The sequence below is a fragment of the Thermobia domestica genome, chromosome 4, assembly GCF_964235325.1.
Source record: "Thermobia domestica chromosome 4, izTheDome1.hap1.1, whole genome shotgun sequence".
Lineage (NCBI taxonomy): Eukaryota > Metazoa > Arthropoda > Insecta > Zygentoma > Lepismatidae > Thermobia > Thermobia domestica.
Window position 1 is genome coordinate 100,919,304 of NC_137457.1, and position 24,373 is coordinate 100,943,676.

The following is a 24,373-nucleotide window of genomic DNA, read 5'->3' on the forward strand; positions in this document are numbered from 1 at the left end:
TGTGGTAATACAGCTTGCCTGGGAAGCGGGGGCTGTCACGAGGACGGAAGGCGGACGATGCGATCGGAAGGCGCCCGTTCCCCTGGTCCCTTCTAGTGTCGTCACAGCGTAGAAGTCATAAACGTCTTCGTTTTTTCTTCCAACAACCGACGAAATTAATATATAGAGAATAAAATACGACAGATAACGGATAATATACAAGCGTATGAAGCATAGTAACTGGAATAATAATAGACTCTAATAACAATAATAATAACTCAAAAAATAATTTCTTACGATGTCTAAAATTTTGCATCACATTTTTCACCTTGCCATGACACTCTGGCGCCGCGGTACGACGGTTGCAGATCACTCCTCTAGTATACTGGCTGCATCAAAAGATCGGAATTTTCTTATGATAAAGATGCAACAACCGAAAAGGAAAGTTGCATGAAATAGAAGGATTTCAATCTAAAATCTGAGATTTATTCCAATCACTCCAGCCGTTTCAGCCTCACACTGTAAGGCTTCCAGTGTTAAACGTTGACAGTGTTTTTTGTTTAATTTGAAGGATATACAGATTGTGATCAGAAAAATGGAAACATTTGTAGTTGGCAACACGTCAGGTGTATGGGTTGGCAGTGGTGTCGTGGCGCCAGCAGCGACGGACCGCTGGTGGTTGTGTATTAGGTCGGACTCCATACTACGTCAGGCGCAGTGGAACAGCAGTGTCCAGTGGCTGCAGCAGATGGAGGTAGTGTAAAATGGGAGACCTCTTAGATTTTCAAAGAGGCAAATTGTTGGTGCGCGGTTATGTGGAGTGAGTGTGACCGCAGCAGTTACTGTGTTAGGTTTGTCGCGTGGGACAGTGTCGAAGGTGATGACGGCCTACACAAGACACGGGAAAACCACATCGGGGAAGCGGAGCAGTGGGCGGAAGAAAATTAATAGTGACAGGTCACGCCGGGTGTTAAAGCGCATTGTCACGCTGAACCGTCGTGCCACTGCGGAGCAAGTGACGGAGGAACTCAATCAGCACCTCCCCCACGTGTTTCGACAATCACAGTCCGCCGCGAATTACATGACATGAACTTACGGGGTCGTGTTGCACGGGCCAAATCGCTCATCAGGGACCATAACGATTTCACACGCGCGGTGCCACGACCATGCAATTTGGACCGTTGAGGACTGGAAACGTGTGATATGGTCGAATGAGTCATCCTTCACCCTATTCCCAACCACGGGCCGTATTTATGTGTGGAGAACGACCAAAGAAGCTTATGATCTGCAGTGTCTCCGCCCAACTGAGAAAAATGGCGGCGGCTCGGTGACGCTGTGGGCCGCCATATCATGGTTTTCATTGGGTGCTGTGGTCACACTTAGCGGACGAATCACTGTCAACGATTATGTCGCAATTTTAGAAGACCACTTGCATCCTATGATCCGGATGTTGTTCCCGGACAATGACGCCATCTTCCAGATGAGAATGCACCCATTCACGCAGCTGGCATTGTTGCAGCGTGGTTTGAGGAAGATCGGGATGAAGTTCAACACCTCCCCTGGCCTTCCCAATCCCCAGATCTCAACATAATTGAACATCTGTGGTCCGTCTTGGAAACATGACTCCGGTGAAGATTTCCACCTCCATCTTCTCTCACAGAACTGGCCGAAACCCTGCACGAGGAATGGTGTAAAATACCACTTGCTACCATTCACGACCTCTATGCTCCCATCCCACGTCGCATCAAGGCTGTTCTGAAACCGAAAGGTGGCCCGATACCATATTAATCTGCTAAGTTGCAATTTCGTTCAGGTGTTTCCATTTTTCTGATCACCATCTGTACGAGTATACCGTATATATCGTATATAATACTCATTGTTAAAGCTGCTTCAAGATAGATTCCCGGCGACGTCACCAACAAACAGTTCAGTACTTTGGAAATACAGTAGTAAGACGAAGATTGTAACTCACACTGTAATGTAGGTTCGATAACTCTTTTTATTTTCAGTATAAAATCGAAATTCCTAATATATATCTTGCCTATGTCAGTGATTTAGATACGATCAAAATCATCACTAGGATTTTATTGATTATAAATATCACGACCGCAGCTGAAAATTACAACATGATATCTTAATTTGATGCATGATTATGAAAATAATTCGTAATGCTTATGAACTAAACCTTAAGAGAACGGTAATGAAAATGATAAAATTATCGTTTTGTGTAATTAATAATTACAGAATTCTGCTTTGATAAACAAGGAGTAGGAAGAAGTTGTAGCCTTGATTTTTATAAAAGGTACGGGCCACCACACTACACTTTGACGTTCCAATTTCCTAAACTGTTAGGCCACACTTCCTATTGAAACTTGTATTTGGGAAATAGGAAAAAATAATTTGCTTTGGAAAACTCAATTGAGTAAACTCCACCCTTCCTCCCAAAAATGTACTACCCCTTCAGATATTTTCATTATATATGTCATACTGTATATTAGAGCAATTAACAAAATAATTGTTTTTGCAATATTAACACAAGCACCTGAGCCATTTTTGAGAAAATCCTTAGAAATCTCACCCCAAGAGTAAACTATATATTGTGGATCATTTTCGATCATGCGAGTTTAGCAATATTTTTAGCTAATTAATGAAACATATGTTTACGAAACTTGAACAAAATAGTCTTAGTCGTTTGAGAAAATTGTCGTGGAAAACCTTGAGTAAACTACACCTTGTGTTTCTTTCAGGAACAATGAGTTGTTCCATGTTATTAGATTACTAATGAAATACTTCTTTATGAAAACACTTGAGTTGCTTTTAAAACCAAAAGTAGCTGAAAAATACAAGAATAAACTACCCCTAGTCCCAGGAAAATAATTTTTACCACAATATAGGGTTGTTAATGAAATATTCATGAATTATCCACAAAATCGCCTGGGACATTTTTGTGAAAATCGTCGATAAACAACTCACCCCAACAATAAACTGTCACTCGTATATTTCTTCAGGTCAAATAACTTATGTCATATTGCCAGGTTATTCATGAAATACTTATTTATGAAATACGAAAAAATAGTCTGATCCGTTTTTGAGAAAAGCATCGATAAAAAGATCAACCCCAAGAATAAACTACCCCTCGCAAATTTTTCCCAGGGAAATGTCTTATACCAAAATAAAGGGTTCTTAATTAAATATTGATTTATGAAACACAAAATTTGTTGGAGTCATTTTTCAGAAAATCGAGTTTTTCCATTTTTACTCTTCAGTAAACTACTCTAATTTGAAGAAAACTTAGTGAACGGACGGACGGACATATATAGAAAAATCACCGAACTAGAAGTGTAATAGGTAAATTGCTGAGAAACCGGGAGGATGCTCATTAAAAGAAAAACTTCATATTAAAAATGGAAAGTTGACATAAGATTTCACGTAGAACAGATTTCGTTTTAGGAAAAGAAGTTAATTTAGGTGTTTGTATAGCGATAAACGTCCTAACATTACAACCCACGAAGATTTGAGGGGCTTTTATAATGACATTTCATTAGCACTATGGTGCCAATCGCAAATTATTCTTGGATTTCTAATGTTTGAAAATGACCAATGATTGACGACGCTCATTGATCGACTGGTTGGAATTAAGTCTCTCTCTTTAGCACCTAGGCTATATCACAAGAGGCACACTAATGTAATATCCAAAACACATTCTTCGGGTTTATATTTGAAACAACAACCAACACTGAAACTTGAACCAATGATACCAACTTGTGGGATAAATCCATATTGTAGGATTTTTTAACATTTGCTTTTAGAAAAGAAATAAAGGAAGTTTTCGTCGAAATTGGTAGAGTAGGTTTATGTGGGATTTTTACACCTTATCGACGCCAACAATTGTTTTATGGACCGAAAATAGCCTAATAAATCTTCATTCTAAAGTCAGGTTAATTGTAATCTTTTGCTACAAACCCGTGGTAGAGGAAAATGTCTTTAAAAAGCTGTTATAGTCCGCCAACAAACTTAAATTGTGCTCTTGCATTGAAAATATATAATAAGTTTTGAAAACAATACATATATATATATTTGTTTCTGTCAACATACTAAATTGCTTCATTCAAAAAAAACATTCTTTAAAAGCTATTTGATAAACGAAGAAAATATATATTTGCGGATAATTAATTATATATTGCAGAAAATAACATTTAGTACCTCTGTTTTTCTTATTTTGCAAGTTTCCTAAATTTATAATTAGTATAACATGGGTAACTCAAGAGCAAAATGGGAATTTCTACACCACGAGTGGAATTTTATACCGTTTGGAGTTAGCGTAGCTTATTCGGAACCATAATTATAATCTATCACGAAGGACATACAATGGCGGTAATTATATGGATTCATTGATAATGTGTGCGGGACTACGTATACCAAAAGTGCATTCGCGGTCTAATTGTTAAGACCCGTACTCCGAGGTCATATATTCAAGGAATTTTCTAATGGAAAGGCACGAAACGTCGTAGAAACCAAACGTCGTATGTTGAAATACGAATATATCGCTTTGAAATAAAGTACTGAAACAACTAAGGAGAGAATGTAGTGTCCGGCCTGGTTGTGCACATGTGTGGCTGCCTTTCACATGATGTAGGGATTCCATTTGAACACTCCTCGTATATCTGACTTAAATATAATGGTTCTCTGTTTTTGATAAGAACTGTTTCTTAAATGTTATATAATGATCTAATTTTTTTTAAAAAACACCAACTTTTAATTCGATAAATTTGTGTTCTTCCATCACAAGTATGCATACTGTTAAGTAACATACAGTGCTAATAACATTATCAAGCAAACAGGTGGTAGCAACGATCCCCCAGACCCCTGGAGGAGGTGGAGAACCTCGAAACTGTTTTGCACAGTGCTTGAGTGATATTCCAGTAATGGGAAAACTTATTTAGGAAGGGGCCAAAAGAAAAAAAGAAAAAAACTTTGGCGCACTAATATTCAAAGATAAAGAACAATTAGGTGGCCTATACATTTTCTTTAAAAAAAACTTCTTGTAATACTAAGCCCATGATTGAAAGACTATAAAGTGGAAGTGCTAAATGAAATTTGTACAGCATTTCTACAAGTTTCTCACAATATTGATTAATGTGGGATTCACGAATTTTCAGAAGCGAAGTTAAATTCTGCAGATCAGGACTCATACTGCGGACCTTGTAGTGGACAAACACAGTGCTTGTGGGTTTTCTCGGGGTTCTCCCGTTTCCCCTGTAGCATGTTGTAAGATTTAAATTCTTGTAGAAATCATTTAATACTAGCACCACTTCGAATGTGTGGTAAGAGTAAGAACTAGTGTTGTTCTCGAAGTAGTTAACCAAAGACCGTGTGGTCATTGGAAAATTGAATACAGTCGGAGAGTACGTGCTGTTGTTAAGTATCGAAATGGTGCAATCTTGCAGAGAAACTAGAGGACTTTTTCTTCAACATCTTTATAATTTGGCGATTTGTAATATATTCGACATAATATTGAAAAGTATTCATAGCATTTTCTGAAAAGTGAGTAGTGAAATTAATTGAAGTTGAATAGGAGTTCTATCTGAATAATCTTTTGAGGCATTTTGTGTTATAAAACTACGAGTGTAGTTCGCAAATTTCAATTCCTATTTTGACTGACTATGTAATAATCCTAGTAATTATAAAGAATTTTACTAAATACCAAAAGCGTATTCTGAATTGACTTTTAGCATTAAGAAATTAGGTGGAAACAGATATGACAATGTGTGATCCAAGGGAACATTTAACGCAAATTATAATGATTCATCGATGGATTATAAAATCAGATTTTGGTGTAAGTGATACTAAATCATTTTAATACTCTAGTAAAATATTCAACAAAATCATTATAAGTTTCAGTGTACTAGTGGAATTAAGTGAAATTTGTGCAAAATTCATTAAAATTTTGATATCTCTATCGTAACCACGTTTTTCGTATTTCAGAAGCACTCACCCAAATTCAATTATTATGTCTACCTTTAATAATATTGTGTGGGTCTTTTTACCCTGCACCACGGCGTCTAAATAGATAAAAGGCGTCGTCCCTAAGATTCAATTTTCCAATTCGGACATTATTATAACTGGAATTTAATTGTAAGTGTGAAAGCTTTGCTTAGTGGAAGAATTGTGACAAGTATTTTTAGTTGAAAAAAACAAAGGGAAGAAAATATTAGGCCTAAAACTTTCAGTCTAAGTTCGCTACACTTTGAAAGAGAAGTTAATGTTTGTGATTGGTTCGTCTTATCTTTGTTGTTGGTGTGGGGAGAAGAGGAGAGCAGTTACGATAGTAATCGGTGTTTGTATGGCTGCGATTTCCTGTTTGATTCGAGCGGAAAAAGAGAATAGTGAAAATTATAAAATTTTTGATCAATAATATTAGTTTAGTGAATATTGCATTAAATGATGGAATGCATGTGGAACAACAACGAAAATGTAAATTGAACAAAATCATCTAATTCTTGTTGATTTTGTGATGCTGATCACGAATTTGAAAGTTATTTTCTAATATTAGCTCTACTTTTCGTTTACAGGCATGTCTAATAATAACGCTTTGAAAATAAATATATTTGCTTCGTTTGGGGTAAAATGTTACACTGATCCGGCAACACTGGAGAAACTATATGAACGCTTGGTTTTATTGTGTTTCTTATCTCAGTAGTGTTCTGCTATTGTTAGAAAAGACAGGTTTAGTGCAGTTATTAGCGTTTTGGGTGTGACGTTTGTGTAGTGCAGGACTAAAAAATACAACTACAGGTACGCAAAAATACTGGTATTTTGAAAATATTTTTTAAATAGTTGTCGGAACCATTTCAAGTGACATTTTGAGGATTTCAATAAACAAAAATTACACGAAATTGTGTAAACAGTGCAGATAGCTTCTGCTGCGTGTGTGGGGAATTGCCATTTTCCTCACAAAAGCAGACTAACAGCACTAATAAGAAAAGCCTATCAATATTACTTTCGTTGTAAAATTGGAGACCAAGATAAATCCTGGGCACCCCACATTGTGTGTAACACTTGTGCCAGCAATCTAAGAAATTTGATTAATGGGAAGGGGCGCTTAATGTCTTTTACAGTGCCCATGAATTGGAGGGAGCCAAGCGACCACATTAGAGACTGTTATTTTGGTGTTTCCTTCCATCAAGAATGGAATTTCCACTGCGCCCTATTCCACATGGAGAAGGACTACCAGTTCCTGACATACCTAAAGAATACGATCTTTTTTCTGATGATGATCAAGAAGTTGAAGCTCCTGAATCAAGTACTTCGAAGGACAATACGTTTGTTGTAGAAGAACCTCCATGTGAACCACATAGACTTACTCAAGAGAAACTAAGTGATCTAATAAGAGACTTGGACCTCTCGAAAAGCAAAGCCGAAATTTTAGCGTCACGCTTAAAGCAATGGAATTTATTGCAGGAAAAAGTAAATATTTCAGCGTATCGGAATAGGGAGAAGATGTTCACTTCATTTTTTACTATGGAAGACACACTTGTGACATGTACAGATGTAAATGGTCTCTTGAGGGCACTTAAAATTAATTACGAGAACCTACGGAGTGGAGGCTCTTTATAGATTCGTTCAAAGGTGTCTTTAAAGGCAGTGCTTTTACATATTGGAAATGAACTTCCTTCAATTCCTGTAGGTTACGCAGTTCATATGAAGGAATCTTATGAAACTTGAAACGTTTACTTCAAGCCATTAAATATTACGATTTTCAGTGGCTCATTTGTGGTGACCTTAAAGTAATAGCACTGTTGCTAGGTATGCAGTTAGGGTATACAAAGTATTGTTGTTTTATATGTGAATGGGACAGTAGAGATCGTGAATCTCATTACCGCAAAAGTGATTGGAGTACAAGAGAAACTCTTCAGCCGGGAGTGAAAGATGTGCAGCATGAACCACTGGTAGATCGTAACCGAATTTTGCTTTCCTCTCTACATATTAAATTATGTCTTATGAAAAGTTTTGTTAAGAGCATGAACCAAGAGGATGAGGCCTATCAAAGAGGACAATTCCCTCGATTAATTGATGCCAAAGTTAAAGAGGGTGTTTTCATAGGGCCACAGATTAGGCAACTATTCAAAGATCACAAGTTCGACGAAATTCTCCAAGGTGAGGAGAAAGCTGCGTGGGAAAACTTAAAGAGTGTTTATTCACAATTCTTGGGAAGACACTGAGCAACAAATTACAAACAACTGGTAGCAAAGTTGTTATTGTGCTACGAAAATCTTGGTTGCAATATGTCTCTGAAACTCCACTTTCTTCGTTAACATCTAGACTTCTTTCCCGAAGATTGTGGAGCAGCAAGTGACGAAAATTGGTGAGCGTTTCCATCAAGATATTTCAGCCATGGAGAAGAGATATGAGGGAAAGTGGAATTCTACCATATTGGCCGACTACTGTTGGACTATTGGAAGGGATGATCCAGATGTAACCTACAAAAGGCAAGCCAAGCGAAGACGCTCAAAATAAAATATACATAATCCTGTACAAGGGATCACTTGAAACTTTTGTCTACATTGCAGGGTAGTTCTTGCACAAAAAGGCATTTGTACATATTTTTTATGTTTTGATATTAATACTGATTTTTATTACGGAATTGTTAATGTTTAACTTGACCACGGTTACTTTCTTTTCTATATCGCTGCGAAACTGGTATTTGCGCAATTTTGAAAAAGGAAGTACAAGGGTATAGAAAGCTATAGGTTAGGGTACTTCGTAACTCCCCAGCTTATCACATCACAGTGAAATAGATAAAAAGTGAAATGTACGTTTTTACAAGGATTTTCCTTAAATGTTCTATAAATATTAATACATTTGTATGTATACAGCTACTGTTGTACAAGGGCATTCTTTCACAACCTGAGCTAAGAAAATTCTTCTATTATCATTTCCTTTCATCATTATCATTTTATGCTTAAATGGATGTAAAAATCGCAATTCCAAAGAATTTACATACTTTCGATCAAAATTTGTTGAACAATGAATAATTATTTTTCGAATGGAGACGCAGGAGTGTTCAATCGATATGATAATAGAAGGGATAGGTCAGTTGACAGCTGTTTAGCAAGACAAGGACGTGGGTCAGATTACGAGGTAGGTGATTCATTTGTTATGTCTAGGGGGGCTGTCTGCTTCAACGAACCTAGCTTGTTACCTGGGAGACAACGTGAACCACAAGTGGACAGATGCACAAGGTCAGTTACTCCTGATATTGATATAAACATACTTGATTTAAATGAATGTGAAAATCAGATGTTTAATATTTTACATTGCGATAGAAAATCAACTGAATTGTTTGACGAATATAAAGAATTACCGCATAGTAAAGAACTACACTATTGATAATTTAAGACTTCCAAGAATAACTGAACAATTTGTTACTAATAATCAAAATGTGGGAAATACATTTAGATCTTTTAGCGCTAATTTGGAAAAAATTACGATAGGTGTTGCTAATAATTATTTTTGCAATTTAAGTAAAGAAATCAATTCTTGTGACCAAAGCGATGATTTGTTGTTATGTAAATTTTAACTGGAAGTAGAGAGTTTGAATAAGGGTAATATGTCTCTGAAACTTCACTTCCTTCGTTAACATCTAGACTACAATTAGTAGAAAAGAGGAATGCGAATGTTGAAGGAGGAAGCAGAGTTAAAGGAAACTATAGGCAAGAAAAGGGGGAAAATAGTAGAGATAATGATAAAAATGTAAAACAGTGGAAGACACCATGAGTGTTGAAGTAAATAGCAATAAACACTTTACTAAGGAAGGCAGTCTTGCTACCTTCGTAGAGGCTTTTGTGTTAGAAAAATGATTAAGAGGATGTGTAGACACTTGCTCAACTATCAGCCTGGTAAATGCTAGGGCTTTTAGAGAATGGAACAACAAAATAAATCATGAATTCAAAGTGTTTATTGGTAAAAGTGTTGATAATAAACTGTTATATTAAAGGAATCTGTTACTCTGCTCCTAAAGATGCTGAATAGGGTATATAGAATAAACTTTTATTCAGCGGAAGATCTAAATCCAATGTTTATATTAGGGGTAAATGAGTTAGAGGATATGAAGGTTACTATTAATTTTGTAAGTAATAGGTTAATATTAGGTTTTGAAGAAAACAGGACCATTCGTTAGTATGATTGATTGAGTCAATTACACACAGAGATTAGAAAAGAAGAAACGTTAATGAGTATTGGCTCTGTTGATTGTTTTCACAATAAGTTATTCGTACCATCCGAAGAATATGTAGGAGAAAAGTACAATTTGTAGAATATGAATAAAGATAAAAAAGAAAAGTATAAAGAGAGGCGACGGTTAAAAGTAGTTGAGAGAGGAGAAAAACTTCAAAGGTCATTCCATGAAAACGAAACTGAGATTAATCGTTAATTATCAAAAAAATTAATAAAAATGTTACTAAATTCTCAGTACACCCCGATAATGGATGATATCATGAGTGATTTATCCAATAGTAAATTTTTTCTAAACTAGATATACATCATACGTATCACGTGATAAAGTTACATGAAGACTCAATTAAATATACCGCTTTAAGTAAATTAATCACAACATTGTTGTATCATCTTAAGGATAAATGTGTTACCTGGTATGCAGATGACTTAGTAATTCACACTGCAGACATTGAAAGTCATAAAAAGCTCCTTAGTGAACTTTTTTCGATTTTTGAAGATAATTACATTACATTGTCTTTCAAGAAATGTACTATTTTTCAACGTAAGATTTCTTATTTGGCGCATATAATAGAAAGTGGCCATATTTACATGGATACATCGAGAATAGAAGTAATTAAAAAATTACCCTCTCCGAGGAATAGGAAAGCTCTAATAAGCTTTTGTTCATTTCTTCAGTATTTTGCCAACTTTATTCCCAATTTTCAAGATCTTATGGACCCTTTGAGTAAGATGAGGAGTCCGAAGGTAGAATTTAGATGCTGAGATGAGCAGAAAGCTGCCTCGAGTAATATTAAAATAATATTTGAGAGTCACGTAATGCTTAAATTACCAGACCTGAATAAGAATTTTTGCCTGTCAAGTGATGCTTCGCTAACCTCAGTAGGAGGGATAATTTCACAAGTAAACGAAAAAGGGGAAGAAGTTCCTGGAGGGTTTTATAGTCGACGTTTGAGGAAACATGACGTAAATAAACCCATATTACTTCAAGAATTAATGGCTGTAGTGGGAACTATGGAACGATTTAAAACTTTTCTCTCTCATGCTCCTTTTCAATTAAAGTAAGATAACATGGGGTTAAGTTATGCGTTGCGAAATTTGAAAAGATTAAAGCCATATGGCAGTTTATTGTATCATTTGTTTCAATTTAATGTTACAGTTAAACATACACCTAGCGTTTTGAATATTCCGAATGATTTTATTTCTAGATTACTCAATAAAATTGATTTTGATGAGTTTTTAAAGGATCCTTCATTAAATGAGGAAATAATATATAAGTTATTTCTGAATATTAGGAGTATGTCTTTTGCGAGACAATCAATAGAAATATTTCTAAATGCAGATCAGGAAATGAAAATTATTATTGATAGGATTAAGAAAAAGGAAGTTGTACCGGAATATAAAATGGTCAATGGAATATTGTGTAAGAAAATCCGGTCTGTTCACAATCCTTGTAAAATTTACTTACCAAAGGCTTTGACAAAATCTATAATAGAATACTGTCATAAACGAGCCTTGCCAGGGGCACATTGTGGCATTAATAAATGTATAGGGAAAGTGTGTTCTACATTTACCTGGGAGGGAGTCATACCTGAGATAAAAGAATACGTAAGGTCTTGTAGCGAATGTCAACTAGCCAAAGGTAATAACAGAAAAAAGGAGGGTCAATTAGTATCAGAATTAGGTCGAGGAGTTAATTCTAGGATATATATTGACGTAATATGGCCTGTTACACGTTCGAGATCTCGTAGATATTGTTTGATAATAGTAGATGCTTTTTCAAAATACGTGTTTTTGGAACCTTTAATTAATTTGAATAGTCAGATTATTGTTAATAAACTGTTCAAATTAATTGTCAAAGAGGGTTCGTGGCGAGTAATCTTAAGATAATGCCAGTCTTTTTAGATCATCTGCATTTGAAGACTTCTTGTATACCTTAGGAATAAAGGGTATATGTATTTCACCCTACCATGTGCAAGCAACGCGGCTGAACGATACATTTTAAGCTTTAAGCAGGCTTTAAGAATATACATAAATAATAAACAAAATATGTGGGACAAATTCATACATGAAATTGAGTTTTCACTAAACGCTTCTGTACACTCCGAACATGGGTTTACATCTATGGAGTTAGCTTTTTACTACAATGTAAATGATCCCCTAGATGTTTATTGGAGAATAAATGAAACAGATTTAAAAGTAAAAGAACAACTATATGGCTAACAGCTTTAAAAAATATGGAAGGTGCAGGGTTGTAAAGGAAAAAGAAATATAACAGAAATAGGACCGAAACTAATTATCAAGTAGGTGATAAAGTTTTGATTAAATCACAGATTCAATCATCTTTATCAGGTAAGATGAATAAGAGCTTATGAAATGTATGGAATGGTCCTTTCCGAATAATATGTATTCTAACAGTCAATACCATTTTGGTAGAAAGTCTTGACAATCCTAAAGATATTAGAAAAACTCATGTGTGTTTAACCAAACCATATATATATACATAAATTAATTCCATGGTTTATCATGTTTTGGGAGATATATATTTAGTATTAAATTGTGTTTAACATGTTTGAATGCTTAGAATGATTAGCGTGAATGTTGTATGAATGTCATTATGGGGTGTTTTTTCTTTTCGTTCGGTTATTAATTTTAATTTTGTGAGTTTGAATTGAGTGGAAACTTGTTGCTGTTTACATCAATATATCTCTTAAAAAGATTGATCATTATTGATTATATCATATCATTATATCATTATATCATTTTGTTCCCACAGTGTGGGATGTTGTAGCATGTTGAAAAATTAAAATTCTTGTAAAAAAGACATTTAATACTAGCACCACTTCGAATGTGTGGTAAGAGTAGGAACTAGTGTTGTTCTCGAGGTAGTTAAAAAAAGACCTTGTGGTCATTGTAAAATTGAATACAGACGGAGAGCACATGCTCTCGTTAAGCGTCGAAATGCTGTAATTTTCAGAGAAACTACAGAACTTTGTCTCCAACATCTTTATAATTTGGTGATTTGTAATATATTCGACATAATATGGATAAGTATTCAAAGCTTTTTCTGAAAAGTCAGTAGTTAAAATAATTCAAGTTGAATAGGAGTTCTATCTGAATAGTCTTTTGAGGCATTTTGGGTTATATAACTACGAGTGTAGTTCGCAAATTTCAATTCCTATTTTGACTGACTATGTAATAATCTTAGTAATTATAAAGAATTCTACTAAATACCAAAAGCGAATTCTGAATGAACTTTTAGCATTAAGAAATTATGTGGAATCAGATATGGCAACGTGTGATCCAAGGGAACATTTAACACAAATTATCTTGATTCATCGATGGATTATAAAACCAGATTTTGATGTAAGTGATATAACCATATTTAATACTCTAGTAAAATTTTGAACAAAATCATTATAGGTTTCAGTGTACTCTTGGAATTATGTGTAATTTGTGCAAAATACATTAAAATTTTGATATCTCTATAGTAACCACGATTTTCGTATTTCAAAATCCCTCACCCAAATTCCATTTTAATGTCTACTTTTAATAATTTTGCGTGGGTCTTTTTACCCTGCACCATGGCGTCTAAATAGATAAAAGGTGTTGTCACACCTCCCACTTTCTTCATTCCACTGTAACCGCCTGGATAATCTGGTCGCTGTTCGTGGCTCATGGTACTACCAATAAGCATCTTCCTGATACTTTAACTTACCTGGACAGGACGATGAAGGACCTCTCGAAGAAAAGGTTACAAATTGTTCCCAAATCGTTCGTCGGTCTCAATAATATGAGCATTAGGCGCCGAGAGGTTCGGGTGTCTCGTCTCGAACACCTCACGGACGATCAGACGGTCATCCAGACCATAACGCACACAAACATTACTCATACATACAACGAAAACACACTGGGTTAAATGACACTATACTTATTTATTAGAACACAATTTTGAAAAAAAATAACGGAGAGAAATGAATACAACACCGGACACTAATAAATTTTGCCGCTGAAATTACGCTTTGCCCTTTTCGGGAAATATAGCCCTTTATATATATATATGATTATAATTCAGATATCACTATAAATACTTCGCTCACACCATTAACACACTTGGGGAATTCACACTGGGGAAACGTTGTCGGGATCGTCTTACGATGAATTCAGTTGTTACGCCGAACAGTCCTGCAGCGTAAAGGTGAATCTTCAGCAAACACGCAAAAGAAGATCTCCACAATGGAATACAGATATTGGAGGGCGCGTATATAACATTTTAAACGCACAAGGTCTGAGGACCTGGGATTTCACTAATTGGGGCTAGCCGTAAGAAATCGTCCTTCACCGGCTAAATAGCTTGTGCCCCTTAACACAACTTATGTTTGAAGCTCGGTGCGAGATGCGTGGTTACGGCTTCCAGACCTGGAGTCAAACTCCTCGAGCATCCAAGCTCAAGCTATGGGTTGCAATGGTCAACGGAAAAGTGTTGGCAGTTCATTTCAAAAATCACTCAGTTAACTCACCTGTATACACATACAAACAGAATACAGAAAACAATTTCTGTTAATTTTAGTCAACTGCCGATAATGCACTAGACACTGCGATAACTTTGGCGTGAGAAAGTACAGATAACGGGCTGGAATACAACGCAGTTGGTGCCACTTCGGCTACTGGGACATCTGGTCAACCCATATTTCTCTAATCTATTATAATGTTTCCATAAGCGATTAAAGAAAGCACTTAATTCAGTTCCCAATAACTATAGAAAATATACTGTGCATATAATAAGTCAGGGAGAAACACTGAAATGGTTAGTCACTAGCTGAAATGTTCTCACTAAAAGCAACGTTTTAAATATATATATGAAAAAATGATGAAAGACTTCTTTGTCCAATTGTGTGGGAAAGAAGCAATTCCCACCAAAGAAAGAACTTATATGCGTTGCCGAATAAAGTATAAATCGAAAATAATAATCACTGTCTTCACGAAATATACAGGGCGTCCACAAAAAATACTTCTATAACCTGGTGGCGGTTATAGATTTGGGGTCCGGAAGGGAACGACCTGTTAAGTGCACACGTAGACAGGTTGAGAACCCTTGGCCGTCTGACGAAGTATGAATAAAATTAGGTTTTTCACCTGAAAATTTAAAATAAGTTAGTTGGCAACACTGTCATATGGTGTGAGACTTACGTGCATAAACGATGAATGGTTTTTCACCTGAAAAAAGGGCTATTCAAAATAGTTACATAACTTGTCCACTCACTACAACATGATGAGGTTCCTGCATGAGGTCCAATCCAAATGTTCCATGAAGTAATAAGATCCTCTTGAACAATTGGTGCAGTTGGGTTTCCTTATCTTCCGTTTCTTCACATGTTGAAACCATGCTGTCTTCCTGTGTAAGTATCCTCCATGATTCTCCAACGATGAGTTGATGAGGGGTTTAAGGGGAGATTTTTTTTTAAACACTGGTGTGAGAAACGAGATATGGTTATAACACCTGTATGATAACTTTTTTTTTAAAAGTTCGCAGAAAGCGTTTGTAGGGCTATTAATTTTTTTTAATTGACACTAATAAATTCTTTTCATAAAATGTTTAAGTGTTCCGTTTCGATCACTTTATTTGATATAATATGAAATAAAGATACACACTCAATAACTATTCATGAAAACATCGACTTAAAGAATTATCAAATATCTCAATAAAAACCTTTTAAATGTCTTCTTTTTAAATATACTGATATCTGTATTTAAAATATAATAATATGAATGAATAAGCAAATAGCAAAACATGTTAAAGGTACTAAAATATTAAAATTATTATTAAAGTTTCGATATCACTATAATATATTTGAAAAATATGAAAATCATTGAAAAAGTAAAATGAATGGAAATGTAAACACATGATAAACTGACAATATGACAATATATAAACAAAATAAGATTTTCACCTGTATGTCCTTTTTTTTAACTGTGCCTCGTGTTGTTTGGCAGAAAAGAACGAAAGTCGTTTTTCAAAATAAAAAAAAATAAACTTAAGTGTCAAACTTCACGTTCATAGTAATTCCAAGAAATAAGCATGATTCTGCATATCAAAGAAAAGATCGTGATTTCGTTGACATGTACGAAGAATATTTGGCACGCCATAAGATCAAATGCCATCTGCTCGTCGAGACTTTAGTTCGATAATGCTCAATACAACAAATGATTTTATTCTGAAACAAAGTTATTATTAGCTTAAGCCTAAAATAATGGTTGTTGTTCACTTCCATAAACGTAAACATTCTAGGGTTACCAAAAAATGTGACTACTATCTGCCAAAAATTTGTTAATAAAGCGTTGAAAACTATTCAAAATTGATCCAAGTTTTTCAAAGGTCTGAATCAAGGAAGTTGACTCACTAGTCCAAACATTCCTGAAAATAATTGGTCATTACACAATGAATTGACCAAAAGCGTAGGTGGGAAAAATGTGTAATACTACACGTACTTACACACACAATATGCCATCGACACCTGCGAGGCAAAAAATTAGAAACGAAGAAGGCCTGCAACCATAGGCACTTACAAAATGTTTCTATACATAACTGAAATATCAACACTAATATTCAGTAAAATACACGTATGTTCCTGGAACATAACGTACATCATCCACCTGGAAAAAGATGTGTAAACTCACGAAATACAAATGCTCTCCTAGCATCGTAAAGATATGTCTCTATAAGACAAAATACATGAGACCTACTTAAAGAAAAACATGGAATACAAACAAAAATATAGTCAACGACATTACAAATTTCTGGTCGGTCTGAAAACATCCAAATTAAATTCCCTACAAAACAGCTGTAACAAGCTTCCTTAGGCATCTTCGCTACAAATATTCAAAATGGTCTTATTAACATATTAAAATTCGGTCATCGAGCATACGAAATAATTAACAAAATAATTTTCAAAAATCGTTATGGCTTCACGCTGTTGGAAAGAAAATAAGTTTATTATTCGGGATCTATATCGAATTCGAATAGTTTCTAGGACATACTGGAACTAAAATACAATTTTCTCAAAATTAACATGAAAAATAAACATTACAACTCATTAGCATACAAGTACACAATATAGTTACGATTCATAAACATTAAAATATTCACTAGAATATTACTAGACAATAAAATATGCTCAAAATATTTAACCTAAGAATACGCATACTTAGTTACGGATACAATAAAGGAAGAAGGGAAATGAAAACTATATTTTGCGATTGATGCCGAAAATACAGTTAGCTATGGAATATCCAATGGATTAGCCACATCCATTTTTGCAAGAGATCTGCAATTCCAGGAAATATTGCCTCCGTGAAAAAAAATATTTATCTTTATCCCCATAAAATATCCTACCCGAAGAAGTTCCCCTACGGTCGTTCAGTGGTCTAGAGAAGACGAAAAAAAATGTTAATTAGAAATTACAAGAAAATATAAAAGTTAAACATATTTCCTCATATATATTAATATGAGGGGAAAAACGACCGTTCACCATCAGAATATCTGTTCATATAGTTCCTTCTACAATAAAAAGATTACTGCTTTCGTTCGGAGAATTATACTATTCACACGACATTCCTGCACATTCTATTACCAACAAGGAAATGTCTGTTATCACTTGTTTAAGGCTTAGCCTACTTTCCGTTCTAAACTTTTCTCTTCGAACAAAATATATCAAGTCACATCCTGGAAATTCAAATAAGTCAAAATCGGGTAAATGACGTAAATGAGGTTCAATAAAATTATAGTAAACACTTCAAAATGAAAACGAAAATCTAAGATTAACACTGAAAAGAAATTTAACATTGATTATAAGTGTAAAATTCCATATTCTACGCATGAGATTACATACTAAGTTTCAATAACAAATATACACGTGTACAGTATATATAATTAACAACTAAAAATTTTCTTATCTATACATTCTACTTTTCTTAAAGGGAAATCAAACTAATTGCGAGTCATACGTATGATAACATGTTTAAGGATTTGGAAAGTGGGAAGGGATTCTAAAAAGATTTTTTTCTTAATCTTAAAAAACAATAGAAATATATTATAACGCCAAAACATCTTCCCACTAGCTAGGAATACGGAACTGCGCCACTAGTTCAAGATTGCTTTTGGATAAATGCAATCTCCCTACGTATTTGACTACATACTAAATTTTAATTATAAACATACAGCTATATACATATATATTAGTAACAACTAAAATATTCTGATCCTGCGCATCTGGATATTTTTGGAAAAAATTCTAAAAAGAAAACCAAACATGAATTGTAAATAACACATAATAACATATTTAAGAATTTCGAAAGTGGGAAAGGATCCTAAAAAGGGATTTAAAATTTAAAACATTTAATAAAAATATGTTATAAGGCCAAAATATCTTCCCACTGGCTGAGGGTACGGAACTGCGCTACTAGTTCAAACCGTTTTTAGAAAAGTACGGTTCCCCTACGTATGTGATACGTTAATTATTTACTAAAAAATCTAAATTCAAACATCTGAAATGAAAACAAGAAAAAATTAATAACATTAAACTAATAGTAAGTCAATGATAAGGTTTGCAACACTCATACACAGCTGACTGAGGTGTGAACTGCTACACGGAGCAAAGACAGAAAGAAAAGAATGAATCAGCTGTATACCGTCCGTTATTCGTCGACATTAACAGGTGATCGAAAATGCAGCGATTATCTTATCAAAATAAAGAAAAACGTGTTATCTGTTCTGTGCTGAAAAGTTAAAAGCTGGAAGCAAAAAGGAGTTTTAAAAACAATGCGTAGTTCTCTTTTCGTACACAGGTGTTCTGATCAAAAACTAAAAGCAAAAAGGAAGAAAAATGAATGAATGTCTATCGCTTAAAAATTGAAAGAAAGATTAAAAGAAATGCATTGCTTTCCTGGCAGAAAAATTTGTATCAACACACAAAGTCTTGGTTGCCCTTTTTTTATGAAGTGAACCTCACTTAACATTTGTTTTAATTCTTGTTTTCTGTATAGCTTCTACGTAATTGTAGTCCACCGGTAAGGTTAGGTGCGATTAATGGTATACACGTAGGCTCCCAATATGTTGAATTGAAGTAATAATGTAACCAAGGATCTCCTAAATAAAGAGATAACAAACGGGTGGTTGATAAGTTATTAACTTGTAAAGGAGTTGAATTATTCTCATCGTACTTGTCATTTTCGGAGTTTGACAAGTTGACTTCTCCACTAGGGGAAAAAAGATTGGTTCTTGAGTTTCATTAACAGGTGACAAATTAAGGTCATGCAAAAGATCTTCTGGTAGTTGGCGACGTGCCAAGGCCATCCAAATTTCACGGGTTTCAGGGGTAGGTTCCCATAACTTGGTCCTGTCTATCGAGTGAAGTCCTAAATATTCACCTGTAGAAGGATCAACAAGTTCAACAACACGGTCATTAATGACATTAACACATAAAAGGGGTCCTCGGTACAAATCAAAAAATTTTGATATTTGACCTTTCAATAGACTACTGACGTTACGCTGTTTGAGAAAAATTAAACTTCCTCGTTTTAAACGTCGTCGCTGTTGTTGACTATCGTTCCATCGTGCGTTCCTTTTTTCAATGATGGCTTTTCGTCGGTGGTCTGCCATAAGTAATTTATTCGACCAACTAATCCCGTCTTCCTTATCAAAATCTTCAGATACCTGTAAACCAAAATGCTTAAAAATGGGACGAGAGAAATGAATATTAAGATACAAACTTGCTGGTGAAACACCAAGACTTTCGACGATGGAGTAGTTATGTAACAGAACTGCTTGCGTCAGGTTCTCGGCCCATTTATTATGTGACTGACAACATAATAAGCTAAGGGTAGATACAAGAATTTTATTAGAGTGTTCTGTGATGTTACTCATGGGGTGATACGGTGTTGTATGATGGATTTTAATATTGTACTCTTGCATTTTAGATAGAAACTTTTTGCTATGAAACACTGCAGCGTTGTCTGTCAGCACCGCCTGAACGATACCTAAATGTAGCATGTATATATCAAATAAACACTTGATGACTGAAGCAGCAGTGGCGTTCTTCAAGGGGTAAGCTGTACAATATTGAGTAAACACATCAACAGTAACCAGTGCGAAACGCGCACCATTTTTGCCTGATGGGTATGGGCCTAAAAAATCAAGGGCTAATAAAGCTCTAGGTTCTGAATAAGGATTAGTAGACAAGAAACGAGCTGGTGGGTGGGGATCGGATTTAAATTGCATACATTTCACGCAATCCTTTAAATGTTTCTTCACATCTGATCTCATTTTGGTCCAATAAAATGATTTTGAGATGATCCGAAGCGTTTTGTCTACTCCCGGGTGATCTAAATCGTCATGGTAAGCTGTGAGAACGTTATTCACTAATGACCTGGGAATGCAAATTTTATATGAGTCTGGGAAATGAAAATCTCTGTATAAAAGAATACCATTATCGAGTTTGAAAAATTTTTCCCAATTGCGTGAATTCCTTGGAAGTTCTTGTATTTCCTCGCCTGCTAAAAAAGAAATAATGGGAAAATAATCAGGATCTTCCTTTTGCGCGTTCTGTAATTCTTCAACTGAAATATTTTTGATTTTGTCTTGAATAGCCTGTAAAAGATGAACACGTTTAGTTGGTAATTCTTTGGAAGGGAAGAGACGTGAAAGCGCATCTTCACAAAGGTTCTCGGAACCTTTCTGGAAACGTATTTCGTACTCCAGCTGCTGTAATTTCAGGGACCATCTAAGAAGATGAGTGTTCCAAGGCTTAGCCTTATCCAACCAACTGAGATTTTTATGATCTGTAATAAAAATAACATGGTGGCCAATAAGCAATTGACGCCATTTTCGGACCGCAAATACGATTGCAAGACATTCAATCTCACTCACACTATAGCGAGACTCATCAGGTGTTAAAGTCCGACTAGCGAACTGGATTACCTTTTTCTGTCCATCACTGTAGTGATATAGGACTGCACTTACTCCCAAGCGGGATGCATCCGATTCTAAGTAATAAGGTAAATTCAAGTCAGGGTGTGACAAGAGAACATCTTTACAAATATCGTCTTTAACTTGCTGAAAAGATTGTTCGTGTTCTTCAAGCCATTGCCACCGTTTTCCCTTTTTGAGAAGCTGAAAAAGAGGTTGCATTTTTTCTGAGAAATGAGGAATAAAATTTCGTGACCAATTAAAGAGACCAATTGTAAAGATTTAATATTGGTGGGTCTGGGTAAGTTACGAACCGCTTCTATGGTTTTTGGATCTTTCTTGATGCCTTCGGGAGTAATCAAGAAACCTAGAAAAGATATTGAATTAGTGCAAAACGAACATTTTTCAATGTTAAGAGTAAGGTTGTGTGCTCTAAACTTTTCAAAGATTTGTCTCAGCAATGAAAGATGTTCTCCGAAACTATCTGTAAAGCAAGCCAAATCGTCAATGTATCGTAAGATTTTAGCATGTAACTCTGGTCCCAATACTTTTTGGAGCATACTGTTTAAAACACTGCTACCATTTTTGTAACCAAAACATGTGACTCGATATTGGTAATGCTGGCCTTCGAAATTGAATGCTGTATATTCCTGGGATTTAGGAGTAAGCAAGGCTTGATTATAGCTACTTACAAGATCCAGGGAGCTAAGGAAAGGTTTACATGTTACTTTTAATAATAAGTCCTGTATGCCCTCAAATTTTGTTTGGCGAAGTTGCACAAACCGGTTCGGCAAGCGAAGATCAACACATATTCTTGGTTTCCCGTTTTTCTTGGGAACTACAAGGATAGGATTGCTGTGAAAAGAATTTGAATGACAAATTAATCCTAATTCTAATAACTTATGAATCTCATCTCGTACTCTTTGAGATACTTATGAGGGATGGGATATTGTTTACGTACCAGTGACTTGTCAGTTTTCACCTCCATCTCATAAACGAAGTCTTTACAGAGACCTGGATAATTCGTAAAAATATCCCTATATTGTGACAAAAGAGAATATAATTGTTTTTTCTGTTGATTGTTTAAATTAAAAGTGCGGTTAACAACATCTCTAATCTGCTCGTCTGTAGCACATTGTTTTACAAAAGTGGCAGCTGAAATAGAAAAATTGTTGTCTATCGTATCTCTCTCTTCATCTTCGGAGATTTCCTGAAAGACAAAATTTTCTGGTAAAAGATTAACAATGGTTTTCAAATTGTTATATTCCATGGAAATCGTACCATCCGAAAGATTAATTTGGCTTCTCAAAGCAGTAAGTGCATCAAGTCCTAAAATAAGATCCTGATTAAGAGATTCTGTAACATAAACTTTTACATAAACAGAAATGTTATCAATTTGAATAGTGACTAATGTGTAACCTCTTACTTTTCTTCTGGTTGACCCACTGAAATCCACTAAAAGTACATCATCAGCTGGAGTGAGTTTGGGTGACGTCACATCTGCGCTAATGCGTTTCCAAAGCGCTAAAGACATGAGGCACGTATCGGAGCCTGTGTCCGCCAGACATTCAACTTCAGTATTACAAACTAAAACTTTAAGTTTAGCAGAGATAGGGTTTGGTTGCGCATTAATATAATGGTCTAGACAGTCTGTGTCCGATTCACAGTCACTTTTAGCTAAATCAGGATTATTTACACTACAAACGTGAGTATGCGATACCAGAAAATGCTTAGTTGGACCTACAGTGTGATAGTATGTATTGGCCGGTACCCGATCCTCAGTACCGCCTTCTAATTGTTTTCCGAGTGGCCAGAATTCCAATCATTACGTCGGTTTGACCGGTTTGAGTTGTTCCTATTGTTATGATTTTTCCTATTGTTGTTATTTCTACTATTATTATTCCTCCTTTCATTATTTGTACTATTGTTTCGCCGATTCCTAGAATTATTGTTCTTTCGTTCAGGTCTAGTGTTAGAATTATCGCGCGAGTTGCGATTCCTGTTCCGTTCCTCACTATTTCTCTGATCACGTGATCTCGAGGGTCGGTTCTTATTATTTCTACTATTGTCATGTCGCGTACGACCTCGGTTCTGATTCCTATCAATTCTGATATTATTTACACGCTGATCCTGGTACCTTTGATTATTACTCTTATTATACGAAAAATTTCGTTGGTTACTTTGGAAACTGAAATTTTGATTACCATTATAATTATTACCCTGCTTGTATCTTTCTTCTCTACGACTTTGATGAGCATGTAAAGTTTCTAATTTTTGAATTGCGGCCAAAAACTCCCGGATATTATTACATGAATGAAGAAAGAGTTCAGTTTTAAATCTATTAGGCAAAGTCTGTATTACATCTGTAAGTATGAGAAATTCAGGCAATTGCGGCGTCAATTCGCGAAGTTTATTGAATTGATCTAGCGCGAAATCATGTACGAAACTATGTATCTTGGGATCGAACCTAGTACTCTTACAGGTTGATAGCCTGTGTTGTACTGTAGCTTTTCCCGCGAAAGCTTCAATAAGTGCTTGTTTGATTTCCTCATAGTTAGTAAAGTCGGCTTTCCTGATATGGTACCAACTAAACGAAACTCCTTGCAACAAATGTGGAATAAGTTTAAACAGAGCTTTATCAGAAAGGTTGGCTAATTGAGCTGTAAGCTCTAGCTTTTGCAAATAATTGTGAATTGATTCACTGGTAGGATCACCCTGAAATTTAGGAAAACACTGTATTTCCTTAAGCATGACATCGTCTTTTAATTTCGTATTTTTTCTCTGGCGATTAGTGAAAGTAACATTTTTGTCGCGCTTGCGCCTTCGGTCACATTCAACCTTGATTTCTGAATCGTCACTTGCACTGTCACTACTACTGGTGTTCTTACACTCCGAATAAGCCGAATCACTATAATGCCTAACTTGTCTAGGATTATCTGTTTCTACTCGGGATTGGAATTCTGACGCTCTATTTTCGGTACTTTCTACTCTCTGGGCGAGCTCTACCATATCACGCCTAATTTCTTTTATGTTCTTATCTATTGCCCGTATTTCGGCGCGACATTGTGCGTTAGATTCATTTTTTACCTTCATATTGTAATCTATCAGTTTCGCCTCTTCATATACCATTTTAATGTCTTTACCTTGCCTTTCTACGCGTTCAGAAATTTCCTCAATACGGTCATGCATCTCATCTAA